This window comes from Thamnophis elegans, chromosome 4 (genome assembly GCF_009769535.1).
Source record: "Thamnophis elegans isolate rThaEle1 chromosome 4, rThaEle1.pri, whole genome shotgun sequence".
Lineage (NCBI taxonomy): Eukaryota > Metazoa > Chordata > Lepidosauria > Squamata > Colubridae > Thamnophis > Thamnophis elegans.
The window spans coordinates 61,114,667-61,131,915 of NC_045544.1; positions in this window are offsets into that span (position 1 = coordinate 61,114,667).

The following is a 17,249-nucleotide window of genomic DNA, read 5'->3' on the forward strand; positions in this document are numbered from 1 at the left end:
GGTAGTAAGCAGAACGTGGAATATAAATAGACATTTTGAAACTAATCATTCCCAGCTCTTGGAAAAAAGTGAGGATGAAAGAAGTTACTAAGCAGGTATGTTAAATAATTTGTTTTTGGTTTATTAAATACAATTATATATTGCAATTATACATTTTTGTAGTTTAAACTATAAATAGCGCAAAATTATGTTTTTGTCGAAGTGACACACAACGCGAGTTATGCTCGATTTTTTGCCGATTTTTGACACACCACGCCAAAAAGGTTGCCCATCACTGACCTATACCATTTCTATTTTAAAGTTAGATTTGTAGGACAAGGGGTGGAATCTGGGGTGGACTCAAAAGAAGAATCAGCCTGGATTTTCTTTGTTCCCACAAGTGGTCTAAGACAACCCCTCTTGAATTCTGCTAACCTTTATCTAGCACCAAAATAGTGCTGATCATTAGTTGACTAGATTCTTATGGTTTGAAGTACAGGGATGGTGCAGATATACATGAGCAATAAATCAGTTTAATTGGCACTTATGTGTGACTCTGGTATTTCGCACCTGACAAGATGAGTATCAAAATTAGGAAGGACATAGCTTGATGTTGAAATTAATTGAATGTAGCATTTAATGCATTTATTTGTAAGTGTTTAGAAATCAGGTGTGGATCATCTTTTCTGAAGTTAAAATGGTAGCATATTAAAAAGAACATATTAATACTTCTCTAATGTCCTTCAGATATTGTTAGACTACACATTCAAATCTTTCTGACCACTAATCATTTAGATTAGACCTGATCAGAGTTGGCAGCTACAACATCCGGTATGTCCCTAGTTCTTTATCTTGCTTCCATTCATTATACATGCATGCATGTGTACATGCATACTTCCATTTTTAGTGTATGTATGTGTATATATTATATAGATATATATGTTTGTGTGTGTATACACACATATACATACACACTGGTGTATGTATGTATGTATGTATGTGTGTGCGTGTGTGTGCGCGCGTACGTGTGTGCGTGCGCACGCACACATATTTACTGCAGAAATATATACAACTAGTACCTATGACTTCCTTTTTCTACTTGTCAGAATATAGTTGTTTTGATATTAGGGATATTGCAGTACATTATTAACACTAAGATTTTGTACAGGTAGGATTGCTTGTAAGAATGCAAGACCTTATTTTCTGTGGTTAGAAATGTCCAGGACTGAAATAGCCATGTTGTTATTGCTATATGACAATTTCTATAATTTTCTGTAGCAATTTTATGGAGGCATTCTTAATACCATTCTCTCTCTCTCTCTCCCTCTCCCCCCTCTCTCTCTTCAAAACCTTGTACCATATAGAACAATGAATCATTTGTTGATAATCATAACAAAGATTAAAATTATTGGTTAAGGCCATAAACCTTCTATGTAATTGAATGTTTACTGTCCAGTTAAGCTACAAGAATGAGATTACATTCCTCTGCACATGTATTTAGCAGTAAATCTCACTAAATTTCACAAAAGCTTATGATGGCCAATTAAATGGTGGAATTCCAAGACTCAGAATTTTGTACATTATCTGAAAAGGTCAAATTCTGGGTAATTTTAAAATATATAAGTATGAAAAAAATGAATATGTTTAAAAAAACAGTGAATAATTTTTAAAAATAGTTTTTACAAAGCTTTGCATTTTTAACCATTTATCCATTTTCAGATAAAAATAAATAAATAATGAGTTAAAGTGGAGCACAAATGGGGATCAGAATCTGCCTATGTTGGAAACAATTTAGGCTTAAACCAAATATATGTGAAAATATTTTTAAAAAATTATTCTTCTTTTCAAACTCACACAGAGCTTTGTTTCAGTTCTGTAACTGGAATTCATAGATGTTAAACCCTAACTTATTTGCTTCATGGTCTTATACCATGCAGAATGCAGAAATCCTAATGAATAGGGACCTTAATAAAAAAAGGGGAAGGGGAACAGTTTGAGTACTGCCGGGAGTAGTTTATCATTCTTACTACAGCTGTTTTTTCTGCTGTTCTTTGAAACTAGCATGTGTCTATCACAGGCCCTTCTTCTGAATAAGCCATGTTCAGATGCTTCTGTGTATTCTCTGGAGATGTACTGCTTGCTTTTCTGTTCAAGATGGTCTTTTATTGTACAGTTATTCTGTATCCTATTACCAGATGTCTGGCTTGTCTTCAAATGTATATTTTCCAGTGTAAATGTATTGAAAATGTGTATAAGTACACAGAAGCTGCCTAAAAATTATAGAAGTATCATGTTTGGACTTTTTGATTTTACATATTTTACAAGCAAAAAACCCAAGTGGATTCCCTTTTCAATACAATTTTATCCAAAGTCAAGAGCTGTAAAGGTTTTATTTTATTTTACGTCTTCGCTGCTGTTTCTGTTAGTATATCGTGTCCCCATTATACATGTGCTTGTCGGGTTACCAACTCTTCAGGCAGAGGTGAATCTGGGCATGGAGTAGAACACAATTTTCTTTTGCTTAGACAGGACAAGATGACAGATAACACAATTCTGACCTCTAAAAGTCATGGGCAGCTTACAGGGAGGTAACATGAGCTTCTGGTGATCATATCATAACAACAAGCAGTAGTTTTGAGCAAAGGCATTTAAGTGGTGGCAGTAAGGGAGGAGGAGGAGGAGAGGGGAATTGATGCTAAATTAAACCTGCTTTGAACTTTTGCAAACCTAGAAATGTATTATTCAGCAAGAATGTGGGTGATGTACTGAGAGCGTGGGAGTGTCATATCCTCATTAATCATCCAAGGACCAACAAGGAGCCAGGATAGGGATGGGGGTGAGGGAGAGAAAAGCAGAAATTATTTCAAAGCAGCATTTATAAGCAAGGGAATTGTGGGAGGAAGGGAAAAAACTATTAATGGATTTGTTTTTTGCTAATGATTCTGTGTCACAATAAACTAAAATTTCTTTTTAGGTTAATTGGTTACAGTTACAAGGTATAGCTCTTAATCAGAAATTAAGCATATTATTTCAAGGTCTGAAGAATGTTCTGCTGGTCACTTTATCAAAACTAAGGAGACACTTTGGATGAGAAATGGAATAAGAATAAATTTGGCATGAAGGAAATGTGAAGGGCGGTAACAGAACACCCCTCTTAGTGCTTCATATGGTATAGTATGGTCTCAGCAGGGTTGAGTTCCAGCAGTCACTATTGCCAGTTCGCTCGTGGGCACGCTGTGTGTGTGTGTGCGCAGAGCAATAAAAATTGCTTTGCTCATGCACAGAAGCAAAAAACAAGATGGTGGCTGCTATGGTGCTGCTGGGAGAACCGGTTTAGGGGCGTGGCAGGCCTGGGTCACTGCTGGTTCCAGCAACCTAGGCCGCCCAACTACTACCAATTCGGCCGAACCGGTCTGAATTGGTAGGAACCCATCACTGCTCTCGGATCATAATTTGGACAACAATCACTAACATGGAGGGTTTAAATAGGGATAAATTCATGGAGGACAGGACTATTAAAGCTTTTCCATTTGGAGACTCATTGACCTCTGCAGGTTGGAATCAGAAAGCCTCCAAATACCACTACTGAGGAACAATAGTCAAAAAAAGGGTAGTCTTCTTCTCATACTTGGAAAAAATGGTGAAATAAGATTAAGGTCAAATTCAGGAGGGCTTATGATAGGTCTATGACTATCTCTACCTTTTCATTAGTATTGTATCTTCCCACATATTCAACATCCATTTATCTACCTTTAATCTATGGAGCTAATATATCTGAGCTGTAATCTTTCTCCCACCTTTCTCATATCTTTTTACCACCATCAGTTCTGCCCTTGCTAAAATGCAGCTCTTAATATGGCTGCTTAAGTTTTATAAGTGTTAACTAGCTATTATAAAGACTCCAAGGATGATTATGAAAACCCCTCAGCACAGTGAAAACCTACGCTGTTCCCACGAGAGTTTTGTGTACGTATAAGGCAGTGGTGGGTTTCAAAAATTGTTCGAACCTACTCTGTGGGTGTGGCCTCCTCTGTGGGAGTGGCTTGCCACCCATGTGACTGGATGGGAGTGGCTTCCCACCCATGTGACCGGATATGAAGATGCCGACGACATTTGTCAGAACCACCTTAAATTACCTCACACACAGCACTGGCATGCATAAGAATATGATGTAAGCTTGTTTTTTAAAAGGCATCTTTGGTTTGCGTTAAAACAACTTCAACACACGCAATGTTCTGATTGCACCACAAACGCAGTAGTCATCCTTACCTTTCACAGAGGCACTGAGTTTTATAAATATGAGCATGATAGTGTAGAATAATCATATCCAAGGACCAGTGGTAGGTTTCAAAAATTTTTGGAACCTCTTCTGTAGGTGTGGCCTGCTTTCCAGGCAGGTCCACTGGTGGAACCTCTTCTAACCGGTTCGGTAGATTTGACGAACCGGTTCTACCGAATAGGTGCGAACTGGTAGGAACCCACCTCTGGTATAAGGAAAAGATTTAACAAATGAAGATGGTGAAGGTTTGAAGAAAATAGTGTACACTGAATTCACATTTCCAATTGGAATGTCTCTTAAAACCATCAGTTTGAATCAGGTATCTCTGAATATTTTGGAAGTCTGAATCAAAAACCTTCCAAAAATTGATCTTTGATTTATTTTCGGAACTGAATGAAAATACAGAATCTAACAGAATTATAAATTGAATCAAATCAAATCAATGCTCTTGCCTAATTGTTCCTAAAATAAATATTTCCTCATAAATATTATACAAAGGAATGTTTTTATGAATATGAAGGATTATCACCTTTGCTTTTTGAAGGAACCTTTTGAGAAGCGTTCCTCAGCTCTGTTCACTTCATATTTCCAAGCCTATCTACATGGGCCTGATGATTCCTAATCATTGGTAAGTGACCCCTGATTGTTTCAACCCCCAAATCAACTTTAAGAATACATAGTAGTGCTGATTATAAATTGATTATTTATGAAATAAAGATGCTTTTTAATGAAAAGAAAACATCTAATGATGATTAAACAAAGAGGATTTCCAATTTTATGCCAATACTTGTTGAGGGCACAATGCTTTCAAAACTAAGGACAATGGATATATGCATATGTACAGTATGTGTGTATGTGTATAGCAGTAGCAATAGCACTTAGACTTATATACCACTTTATCATGCTTTACAGATGTCTTTAAGTAGTTTACAGAGTCAGCATATTGCCCACAACTATCTGGGTCCTCATTTCACTGACCTTGGAAGGATGGAAGACTGAGTTGACCTTGAGCCAGTAAGAACCAAACAAGCAGTCAGCAGAAATAGTCTCCAATACTGCATTCTAACCACTACGCCACTATGGCATAGTGGTGTACATGTTTATGCACATGTATATGTATATGCACATGCGCTTATATTCTTTGAAAATAGTACATTGTCTTTTTCATCTTTATCAGGCCATAAAACAGTGCAGTTTTTAATACTAAAGGGTCTAAAAATGTATGGAAGGATAGATAGGAATGAAACATCTTGGAGTTTATCTTAGCTCTTCATAGTGTTAAAATATTTTATTTCCACAACTACCTTTGAATGCACCTAATTCCCAACACCTGATGACTGGGGAAAAGGAGGGTTGAAACAATGAATCTATGTAAGGAAACTTGGAAGCTTCCTGGCAAGGTGGATGAAAAGTATCAAACAGCTTCCAGCTGTTCTTATGTCATAAGATCACAGAACAACATAACAATTTTTAACCAGTCATTGAAAAATCTGCTTCTGTGAATTATATTTCACAGAGAACATTGCATATAATGGTTTCTCTTTTCCCATTATTTTGAGCTACTTCTTTCTACATTCTTTAAAGAAGCCAGATCCTCTATTGCCTACTATAAGAATATCAGAAGAAATACTATTTCTTACTTCAAACATATACAGATATATACATACATATGTACAGCATTCAACAAGAATTTGATATATTTTTAATAAAAAAACAAGACTGATGAGGTTGCAGGCAGGGGGCAAATGAAAGGGCAATAGAAATGGAACTAACAGCAGCAGAACCAGCAAAAAAATAGCACAAGTGGCATTTTTATATCTTGCTAAAATGTTTACCAAAGTTGGAGACATTGATGCAGAAATATATGCAAATGCTGCTGGTATGAAGCCGGCAGATAGTATCTAATCAATTGTCAGAAATGAACTTGTGTTGAATGAAATAAATGTGCCTGGATGGCTGTGTATGACAGTGTCTTTCTGTCTTATATAAAAGTGAGAATGGAATAAACAGGGAAACATGAAAGTTGAATATATTGGGAATAGGGTACTTAAAAATATGTGTGGTTAAAAAAAAGAGTAGCTAAAGGCTACTTGGAGTTCAATCTTGGGCTAATCATAATTCCAAGAAATAGGATCTGAAGAAAAGCCAAGGGATCAAGAAACACACACACACACACACACACACACACACACACACACACACACACACACAACCCGGCATCTACATAGGTTGCATGAAGATAGAAATAGCACTTAGAGTTCACAGTGCTTTTACACTCCTCTCTAAGCAGTTTGCAGAGTCAGCAATTTGCCTGCAACAATCTGGGTCCTCATGTCATATTTGTGAAGACAGCCTTATTTATGAGTAATTATTTGCTCATAATTATTTACTCATATACAGAGGTGGGTTCCTATCGGTGCAGACCGGTTCGGCCGAACTGGTAGTAACTTGGTGGCCTTGGTCACTGGAACCAGCAGCGACCCATGCCTGCCACGCCCTCAAACTGGTTCTCCTCCAGCACCGCCATCTTGATTTTCGGTTCTGCGCATGAGCAGAACAATTTTCACTGCAGAAATGTAATTTTTTCCCCCCTTTTCTAACGTTTTGCACATGCACAGACCTTTTTAGATGCAAATGGGCATGAGCGTGGGGAAAAAAATTGTGCACAGAACTGGCAGTAATGCTGGCAGCAACCCACCCCTGCTCACATAGGCACTTTTCCCACCAAATAATACATTGCAGTTCTGATGCATATGTGCAGTCTCACTTAGCTTAGAGCTTATCTTTTTACAGTTTAAGATCCTCCTCTGACAAGTGGATCTTAAAATCCTCAAACATTTAGGATGTGTCTGATTAAGTTCAGAATTTCTACTTCTGGTCTCTGGCTTCAGAGAGCTCCAGCTTTTCCTCCAAAAAGAAATCTTCCAGGGAAGAGTAATGGAAATCGCAGCAATGCTGAGAAGAGGACAGAACTCTGATATTCTGTTCCTGCAGAAATAACTATTGCTACAGCCGTTGCTTCTTTTTACTGCGGCCTTTTCAGCAGATGGAAAGTGTTTCTATATTTTAGTGAGCTCTGATGATCTCGAGTCCTCTTCAGTTGTCATTGAAAAATGAACCTGATTAGCTGGAAAGCATGCCCGTACCATTGATACCACAAGAGGGGACTGTCATGTTGACACAAAGCCACCTGAGTCTGCACTGCACATCGAATTAGGAAACACATGCAAAGCATTAGAATCTCCACTCTCCATTCCCGAAGAGTGATCAGTAATCATTACCCTTTGCAATTGGGAGGTGGACAAAGATAACCCCAAAACTCTCCAGTTAATTATTTTTCTTCAGTTCTCTGTAACAACACTGATGTTTTAATAGCAGGCAACCTTTTTTTGTGTGTAGAGAAGCTGTAGAGGTTTGAAATTGGCAAGAACAAAACACCATTTATCTCTTTGGACAATAAGTAATTGTGCTGCAAGCACTGAAATGAAGTAAAAATGGCTTGTTGGCAAGCTTAAGAATATCAGTTTTACTACTTCAGACTCCCACGCTAAATAAATCCAAGAGCAGAAACCACAGGCTTGGACTGTGAGTTCCAGGGTTTTGATGTTGTTGTTGTTGCCTGCCACAAAGATTCTAAATTTGAAATTCAATGCACTTACCAAATAATATCTCTTTGAACTGTTATTTAAATATGGTCTTTTTCATATTTTATTTTAACTTGTTACACAGTAATAGTGATATTATGCATATTATACAATACATGTTAAAATGTCATTGTCATCATCATCATCATCATCATCATCATCATCATCATCATCATCATCATATTGTCATATTGTATGATGACAATTTCTTCATTATTCATTATGATAGTAAGAATTGATAGTTGAACTAGTCTAAGTGCAAATGTGTTATTTAATTCATAAATATCAGTGAAAAGAAACTTACAGGGATAATTCACTATTTGCTGGTCACCAACATGATCACCATTTTCTATGACAAATTGCAGCATTTTGTTATTATATCATTGGTGAACCCCAATGAATCTAAGATAAGCATTAGCAAGCTCCAGAAATAGATACCTGTGTTTGTGTGTTTGTGTGTGTGTGTGTGTGTGTTTGTGTATGTGTATGTGTATGTGTTTCTGTTTGTTTATATTAACAGAGCGAAAATACTATGAATGTTTCAGGAAACTGTGAATTCTAGTCTTACCTTACGCATAGAAGCCAGTTGGGTGACTTTGGAATAGTCACTCTTTCTCCGTCCAATGTACCTCACAGTGCTGTTATGGGAAAAATATAAAGAAGAATATGCACTATGTATGTTCACCACCTTAAATTATTTATAAAAATAACAAAAGCTGGATTTTAAAAAGTAAATAAACCAATGTGCCTTTGTGTATGCACAATATATACGATTTGACAATAGAAAGCAAACCAATTTTAAGCCATGTGAGATGCACGCACTGAACTGTGTAAGTTTGTTAAATTCTGTGACCACCTACTTCTGTGGAACAGATCCAGTGATTATTGCTAAATCTACTTTTCTCTTTAGCCTACTCTACTCACTGGGCCCCAAAATGCTACTTCACAACATTAAAAATATATATTTTAAAATAGCTGTTCAGGTTATAGATCCACATAATGAAATATATAACTTCACAATCAAGTACAGTGTTTCCAAACTTTAAAAAGTGTGACTTTTAATGCTGGTTGGGGAATTCCGGGAGTTTAAATCCACACATCCTATAATTGCCAAATTTGAAAAGCACTGCTCTACAGGCTTGAAAATTATTCTAAGAATATTATGTTTGCTTTAAAAATACTGGAGAACAATACTAGTGTTTTAAACTAAGAAAATGCAACCATCACCTATGATTTATCATAATGCAGCACCTGAGAAGGCATTTCTCTCCGCCTACCATTAAAATATATGGTAGAAATGTTAACAGCTTTTAACAATAAATTTGACTGGGCTGCATGTTTTAGCCTTTCCCTTTTGGCTTTTCATCAGTGTTATGCAATGAACAAAAACATACTTTACTTTACATAGTGGGGAGATAATTATGCACTCTCAATTAGACCTTCTATCACTAAACTATAAGCAGCTAGTGGTGCAGAACTCTTATCACCTACTTCATAACAGCAGAACCTTTTCTATGATTTTAATTTCCACAGGGGGATTGTACCCTCATCTATTCAAAGAATTCATTTTCCTGAGAGATGCATTGAGGGAATGATCCATTTAGTACTTTTGTATCTATCTCCCCTAAACATTTTTGTTTGCACATTGCAAAAGAAGCTACAAATTCTAACCCTGTCCAGCCATCACTCACATGTGTCTGTGTTTCTGCCTGTCCTACCTCTGAAAAACTGAGAGTAGGTTCTGAGCATAAACCAAGACTATAAGTAAGCTTATGCCCAAGAATTAGTCATATCCCATCATTCAGCTGGGACAAATTGATTTGTATATAGTCAACACATTTATTGACCCATCTGGCTGGTTATGTAATCTTACTGACAGTAAGCCCATATCCCTGTCTTTGTGAGCTGCATGGATCTGCATTCCATAGTGTGACCTTAGAATGCCTGGTGAGAATCGAACCACTGGCAGTTAGCAGAATTAGCCTGCAATACTGCTTTCTAACCACTGTGCCACCATGGCTCTTATTCCACCCTGCAGTCTCCCCGCACTCCCTGCTGAGTATGGCAGGTGAACAGCAAGCAATGCATGATGTAGTAGGATGACAGCCCTGACATTAGTTACCAAGTAGATAAACTTGGATTTATCTATGTGGTGTAAAATAATCTTTATTCTCTTGCCATTCCTGGATAAATCTGGTGACAAATGCTGGCTGGAAATGTCAACAGGCCTTTTCTGACGGATACCTCTTAAAAAGGAACCTTATTTTGAAATAATATTTTGATCTTCCCAAGCGGAAAAGAAAAGTTTCTTCTTCCTAGCCTATAGTAAATTTCACCTGCTGAATTCTGCTTTTGAGATGTCTATCATTATTTGTTCCTGGTCAATTTGCAGTTCCAGTTTAAATGATGAGTGGTCCAAATTAGATTGCCAGCAAAGGTCACATTGCACATTTCCTATTTCAGTTTCTTGGGTTTGTTTTCCAGGTGATTCTGCCCACCTGCCTTCCTACAGTTATTCTTCATGCTTTCCATTCCCTCCATGAACTGTTGGCAAGCTTTAAAAAAAAGAAGAGGAGAAAATAAATCAGGAACTGCTCTTTGAGTGAAACATAGTTTTGAAACATGCCCACTTGCCTAGATAAATTATGAAGATATACTAAGGTGATACAGAACATTTCAGGTAAATGGAGGTGATGACAGGAACATCCTTATTTTCTTTTGAGCATTTTTTAAAATGATATCTTACTTTTCCACTACTGCAGCCATTTTATGATCAGGCAAATACCTAGCAGCTATTCTGCAAAATAATGAAAGCCACTTTGTTAAATCTCTGCTTTTGGTTTTACCAAATCCAATATAGTAGTTGTTTTTAGTAAATATTTTTTTTGATATATGAAATAATTCTCAAATTCTGGGAACATTTAGAGAATGTACTGTGGATGACTCCTGAATCACATGCCTGTGCAAGGGATTATGGGAATTGCTTTGTAGATTGTTTCTTTCTTTAGCATTTCAAATAAAACAGTTTACCTCAATTGTTTACATATGTGAGATTCTTGCATTTAAATAGCTTATTATGCAAATATTCCAAAATGTTTGTGTGTATGTGTGTGTGAATTTCCCACTAAACTGAGAGTGTAATATCTAAACAGTAGTATGGTGCATATAATGGAATAAGTTATGAATGATTATAAATTCTATACAAAAATGCACACTGATATAGGACTTCTGGGGACGAAATGATTAACTAAAGACAACTCTCTTAAAACTAAGAAGGTGCAAAGAAATATGAAAAGAAATCAAGTTCTAGGTCATTATATAAAGGGATTAAAGATCAAGGTTGTTAGCAGTAAAAGAAGAAATATAAACTTGGTTTATTTGATCAAAGTTAAAATAAATATGTTGTTATCCCAGGGAACCCTTAAAGTATTTCTGCTGATCAGGACTGAAATGATGAGGTTTTAAGGATTTGTTTATAGATTAGATAAAGGATACAGGAAGAAGAAATCATTTGCTGTACTTTAAGTGAAGGTAAAGAAGAGCAAGAGAAGTTGCTAAAATTGTTTATATTTGTGACAAAGGGGAAAATCATTATCTTTTTCTTCTTTACTGTATTCTTATTTTTTCTTATTTTTTCTTTTGTGTACATTCTATTTTCCTTTGATTTTCTTATTGCAGTTGTAATTTTTTAATACATTTTTTAAAAAAAATTCATGCTGATTGTGAAAAAGAAAAGAAATGCAACACTATGGCTTTTTAAAACTTTCCCCCAAATATTTTAATATTACATTTTAATGAGAAATTATTGATACATATAATAAACCAGAATGATACAAAAAAGGGGGGAGAATGTTAGGAATATAATCTACCGGTTAGGTTGGCAATATATAAATCATGTAACAATGCTATACCTGTTTCTTTATACTGTAAAATGTGATTGGTTGCTGTTTTTCTCAACCGGCCATAAGAGGGAGCCAGAATGACTGTTAGTTCTCTCTCTGTTCGTTAGATGCTGGGCTGATCTGATCTGAGTGCTGTGAGCTATTGTAAGTTTTGCAACTGCTAGCAAACTTTATGTACTGAACTGATTCTATGATACTGGACTATGTTATTTGGATTATCCCTTAATTGAAAGACATTGATGACTGACTGTCTTATCTGTGTATGACTTGGACTGTTTGATGGACTCTGATACCTCTATTTCCACGAAAGTAAAAGCCTATTTAAACTGCAGTGTCTCTGTATGCTGGTTTGTGTGTTCTCCAACACAACTCTAACCATGCTTCTCTGAACGTACTCGCTCTCCCAACTGGGAGCTTACCTAACAGGTGTCATAACATCAAATCACATCCTTACATTCTTAAAATGTAAGTCACGCTATTTGTGTCATAATTTTTGTTATTTGTTATTTGCCACTTTTTCCCTTCGTCTTGCCCATACCATTTAAGAAGGTAATGAAAAACCTATGATATACAGAAAAAGAAAACATTGCTGTCAAGATAGATTCTGTATCGAGTGAGGTTCCGAGTCTAGCCTCTCTAAATCCACTGCCCTTCCAATACCTTATCTATATTGGTGTTGACCACCATGTCTTGATGACTAGCACACCCACCATCAAGTTGACTCATCTTTGGTTGCTAACTATTTCTCAAATTTGCAGGTCAATAATTTTCTTAGTCTTCCTTAATTGAAGTTGTCAACCATATTTTACATGTTAAGGATTTATATGTTCTTTGCTATGCCATCAACAGTTAAAACCTATGAAGATATCAAAAGTTATGGATTCTTTAGCTAAGGAATTATTAATATTCCAAAGAGAAATCTAAAGCTAATATAGAACATGTTGGTATATACATTTATTAAATATGAATTAATATAAATTGTTTATCAACATTTGAATTCTTATTTTCTTTAAAAAAAAAAAGAAAAAAAAGAAAGGGGATCTAACATGGCCAGGTTTGAGAGTTGTTTTGTTTATAGCAAAATTTCCAGTCCCTTTCCCCTTCATTTCCTCCCCTTAAAGAAGGTATTGCTATGCTTACCGATTTAGCAGTTATATTGATCCTTTAATGGTGTTGTATGGGTTAGCCTAATTAAATTAAAAATCCATTCAATTCTGCTAAACAAAAAAGTTAGCATTACTTGTTAATTTTCAGTAACAATCAGTACGAGGCTGAGAGTCTGATCTGAGTTCCAGATAGAATGTGAGATTCTGAATGAATTTAAGATTGTTTTTGAAGGTCAGTGAGTCGGTTTGCAAACCAAGCCTTGTATTTACCTCTCAACCCTTAGCTTGTGAATTACGAGATTTAGTTCTCATATTAATAAAGAGACAATACAAATTGCAACTGACAATACAAATGCAAATTGTTTTGACTTCATAAGAGGAGAGCTGTATCCTTCCTGTACCAAAAGTGCACAAGTAAAAATGGACAATAATGTTGCCTTAGATTGCTTTATGGAGAAAGAAACTTCTCAACTGCAATTTTTCTGTTGTGATCTGAATCTTCTGTTTAATACACATTACTGATCAGAACTCTGTGAAAGTATTGTTTGCATTAACTGGTTCCAGTCCAAACCACTAGGAGAGAAAGCTGGCAGAACTTTCTAAGTATCTGTTATCAAATGAATACCATCTATATATTTGAGTCTCCCCATAAGAGAATAGGACACTGATTTCATGTTTGGGAAGCTGAAAATTGATTTTTCTTCACCTCCAAACGTGCAAGTTCCCCTAACAGCAAGATTGCTATCAGATTAAACACATCTATGAAATGGCTAAATCATTTCAACCTTCAAAGGAAATCCAATTAAAGGCTAATGTTGTCCTAAATATTCTACAATCATTACAGAATACAGAGGTGACTAATATAGAGTGACCGTATGGTGGCAGATAGAAGCATGATCTTATTTAAAAAAAGAACACAACTGGCTTGAGTATCATGTATGTTTCCTTAAAGTAAAAGAATTTTGTCTCTTATTTGCAGAAATTCCTTACTGGCTGAATTTAGATAGCTGCTTCTGTTAATCTCCATGAAACATATTTAGAAGGCACCTGTCCTTCAAAATAATGCATGTTTCTGCAGTTGACATCTTCCCACAGATGTCCCATAGGAAGACTTTGATCACCCAGCTGTTATTTCCAAATAGCCTTGTTGTTATGGAATATCTCTCAACTGCCCACCCTCTCTCCAAGTTCTCAAGGTAAGAAAAGGGTTCAGCCACTAGCCTCCATTTCAGGGTTTTTTCCCTGAGTTCTAGGCCTATGTTTATTTAGTGAAGGGAAAGGATACTTACATCCCATCTTATTTTTACAAAATTAAAAAAAAAAACATTATTTCCTAGCTACTTTATAGCAGGTGCTGGTTGCTGCTAGTTTTACTACTGGTTCACAACTCGTGCGGGTGCTAGATATGTGCTGCAAATATGTGCGCTGTTCACTGTAAATTATTTAGCTATTATTAAATTATTTAACTAATTATTTAATTATTAAACAATTTAGAGTGAACTGCGCACATGCAGTTGTTAGGAATAAATCTAATGGTTGAGTTGGCAATATATAAATCATGTAACAATGCTATACCTGCTTCTTTAAATCATCCTGTAAAATGTGATTGGTTTCTGTTTTCCTTAATCGGCCATAAGAGGGAGCCAGAACGACTGTTAGCTCTCTGTTTGTTAGATGCTGGGCTGATCTGATCTGAGTGTTTTGGAAGCTGGCTGTTAGAAAGTGCCATGAACTATTGTAAGTTTTGCAACTGCTAGCAAACTTTGAGTACCGGACTGTTTGTATGATTATGGACTATGTTATTTGGATTATCCCTTAATTGAAAGACATCGATGACTGACTGTCTTATCCATGTATGACTTGGACTGTTTGATGGACTCTGATACCTCTATTTCCACGAAAGTAAAAGCCCATTTAGACTGCAATGTCTCTGTATGCTGGTTTGTGTGTTCTCCAACAGAACTCTCACAAAGCTTCTCTGAACGCACTCGCTCTCCCAACAGGGAGCTGATTGATTGATTGATTGATTCAGTTTGTATGCCGCCCTATTCCCGAGAGACTCAGGGCGGCTAACAATCAAAAAGGGAGGGGGATACAGAATAAAAATGAAAAGACAAACACATTTAAAAAACCACAACAGTCATAACCTCGGATGGGGCTGGAAAATTCAACAGCCCCAGGCCTGCTGGAACAGCCAGGTCTTAAGTGCTTTGCGGAAAGCCGGAAGGGTGGTGAGGGTCCGGATATCAATGGGGAGATCATTCCAGAGGGCCAGAGCAGCCACAGAGAAGGCCCTCCCCCGGGGAGTTGCCAGTCAACACTGGCTGGCAGATGGAATTTGGAGGAGGCCTAGTCTGTGGGATCTAATAGGTCTTTGGGAGGTAATTGGCAGGAGGCGATCTCTCAAGTACCCAGGTCTGATACCATGTAGGGCTTTAAAAGTAACGACTAGCACCTTGAAGCGTGTCCAGAGACCAATGGGCAGCCAGTGCAACTCGCGGAGGATAGGTGTGACATGGGTGTACTGAGGTGCACCCACAATCGCTCGCGCGGCTGTATTCTGGACAAGCTGAAGTCTCCAAATACTCTTCAAGGGCAGCCCCATGCAGAGTGTGTTACAGTAGTCCAGTCTTGAGGTCACGAGGGTGTGAGTGACTATTCGAAGGGCCACCCAGTCCAGATAGGGTCGCAATTGGTTCACCAGGCGAACCTGGGCAAAGGCCCCCCTGGTCACAGCCGACAAATGGTGTTCTAATGTCAGCTGCGGGTCCAGGAGGACTCCCAAATTGCGAACCCTTTCTGAGGGGCGTATAATTTCGCCCCCCAGGCTGAGAGATGCAATAGCTGGACCATCCCTGGGAGGGAGCATCAATAGCCACTCGGTCTTGTCGGGATTGAGCGCAAGCTTGTTCGTTCCCAACTTACCTAACTTACCTAAAATTATTTAATTAATTATTTAATTATTAAACAATTTAGAGTGAACTGCGCACATGCAGTCACTAAAATCCAAACTGGCATCGGCCCAGCGCCAACGAGGGAACCAGTTTGGGGACGTGGCAGGCATCAGTCTCTGCCGGTTCTGTGACCCAGACCTGACTTCCATTACCGGTTCGGCCAAACCGGGCTGAACCAGCAGCAACCCACCTCTGCTTTATAGTCCATGTTCTATAGGATTTATTCACATGTACACAATGCACAAACAGAAAGTCCCCAGGTTAACCATGTCCAACTTAAGGACAACCACTAGATTTGAAAGGGATGCCTGTTACTAACAGTATAATCTCCTTTCCCAAGTTAGCAAAGAGCTGAATTTGTACATTTTAAATATGTAGCCTGTTTTCAGTGGTTCTTGAAAGACTGCATCACTTCATTACTTTACCAGCTTGAGAAGGAGAACACTGTCCACCATTTTTAATAATACACAGTCTGTTCATAAGTACAAGATGGCTTAAATACAAATTCAAACTAGGGGAGCCGAAGTCCTTCTTAACTTACAGACCTTCTGTGGCAGAAAGTAGAGAGAAATAATTCCTCCTCTGGCCAAATGAGTGGAAAGGAATTGGGAGATTTCAAAATGTTGGAAGGACCTTGGTTTTTCAAACATCATGCTTCCAACTTTTGCACTCTATGGATCATAACATCTGTGTTGGTTCTCACAACACGTTTTCATACTTTATCTTGGCCCTCTTTGCTTTAATGTGTTCAGGTTTTTTCCCTTCAAGGAAATAAAGCCTCTTTTTAAAAATTAGTGCTGACCATTCAAACCTGAGAGAGTTGTTTTCCATGTGTCAACTCTTAATAGTGTCAGTTCATAGTTTAGTCTGCATTCTCCTTTACTCCTTATAATGGAAGATGCATACAAAGTACAACAGGATTCAGAGAATAAGAAAGGCATACATATGTCTATGGAACCACCTCATTTCAATAGGATTGGTTTGCCCCACCTGTGCCAGCAGAAGGGATGTGCTATAGGCCTTCTCCGTCATGGAATTTTGTCTGGCAGGGTCCAGGACAGGAGCCTTTTTTGCAGTGGTATCTGTCCTTTGGAAATCTGGCTGCCAGAGGTGAAATCTGCTCTCACTCTTCTGACTTTCTCTAAGGGCTTGAAGATCTGGCTCTGTCGGTTGGCTTGGAAAAGTCCAATGGGGTATATTAAGCTGAAGGTGATTGATGGATTAAAAGAAGACCTCACCACCTCTCCTGCTCATCCTCCTCTCTTTCTCCCCATCTTTTTAATTGTAATTTTGACCATTAGAAATATTTATTCTTCATGGTTATGTTGGCTTTTAATGTTGTAAGCATCCCAGAATCACAAGCAAATCTAATAAATAGATAGATA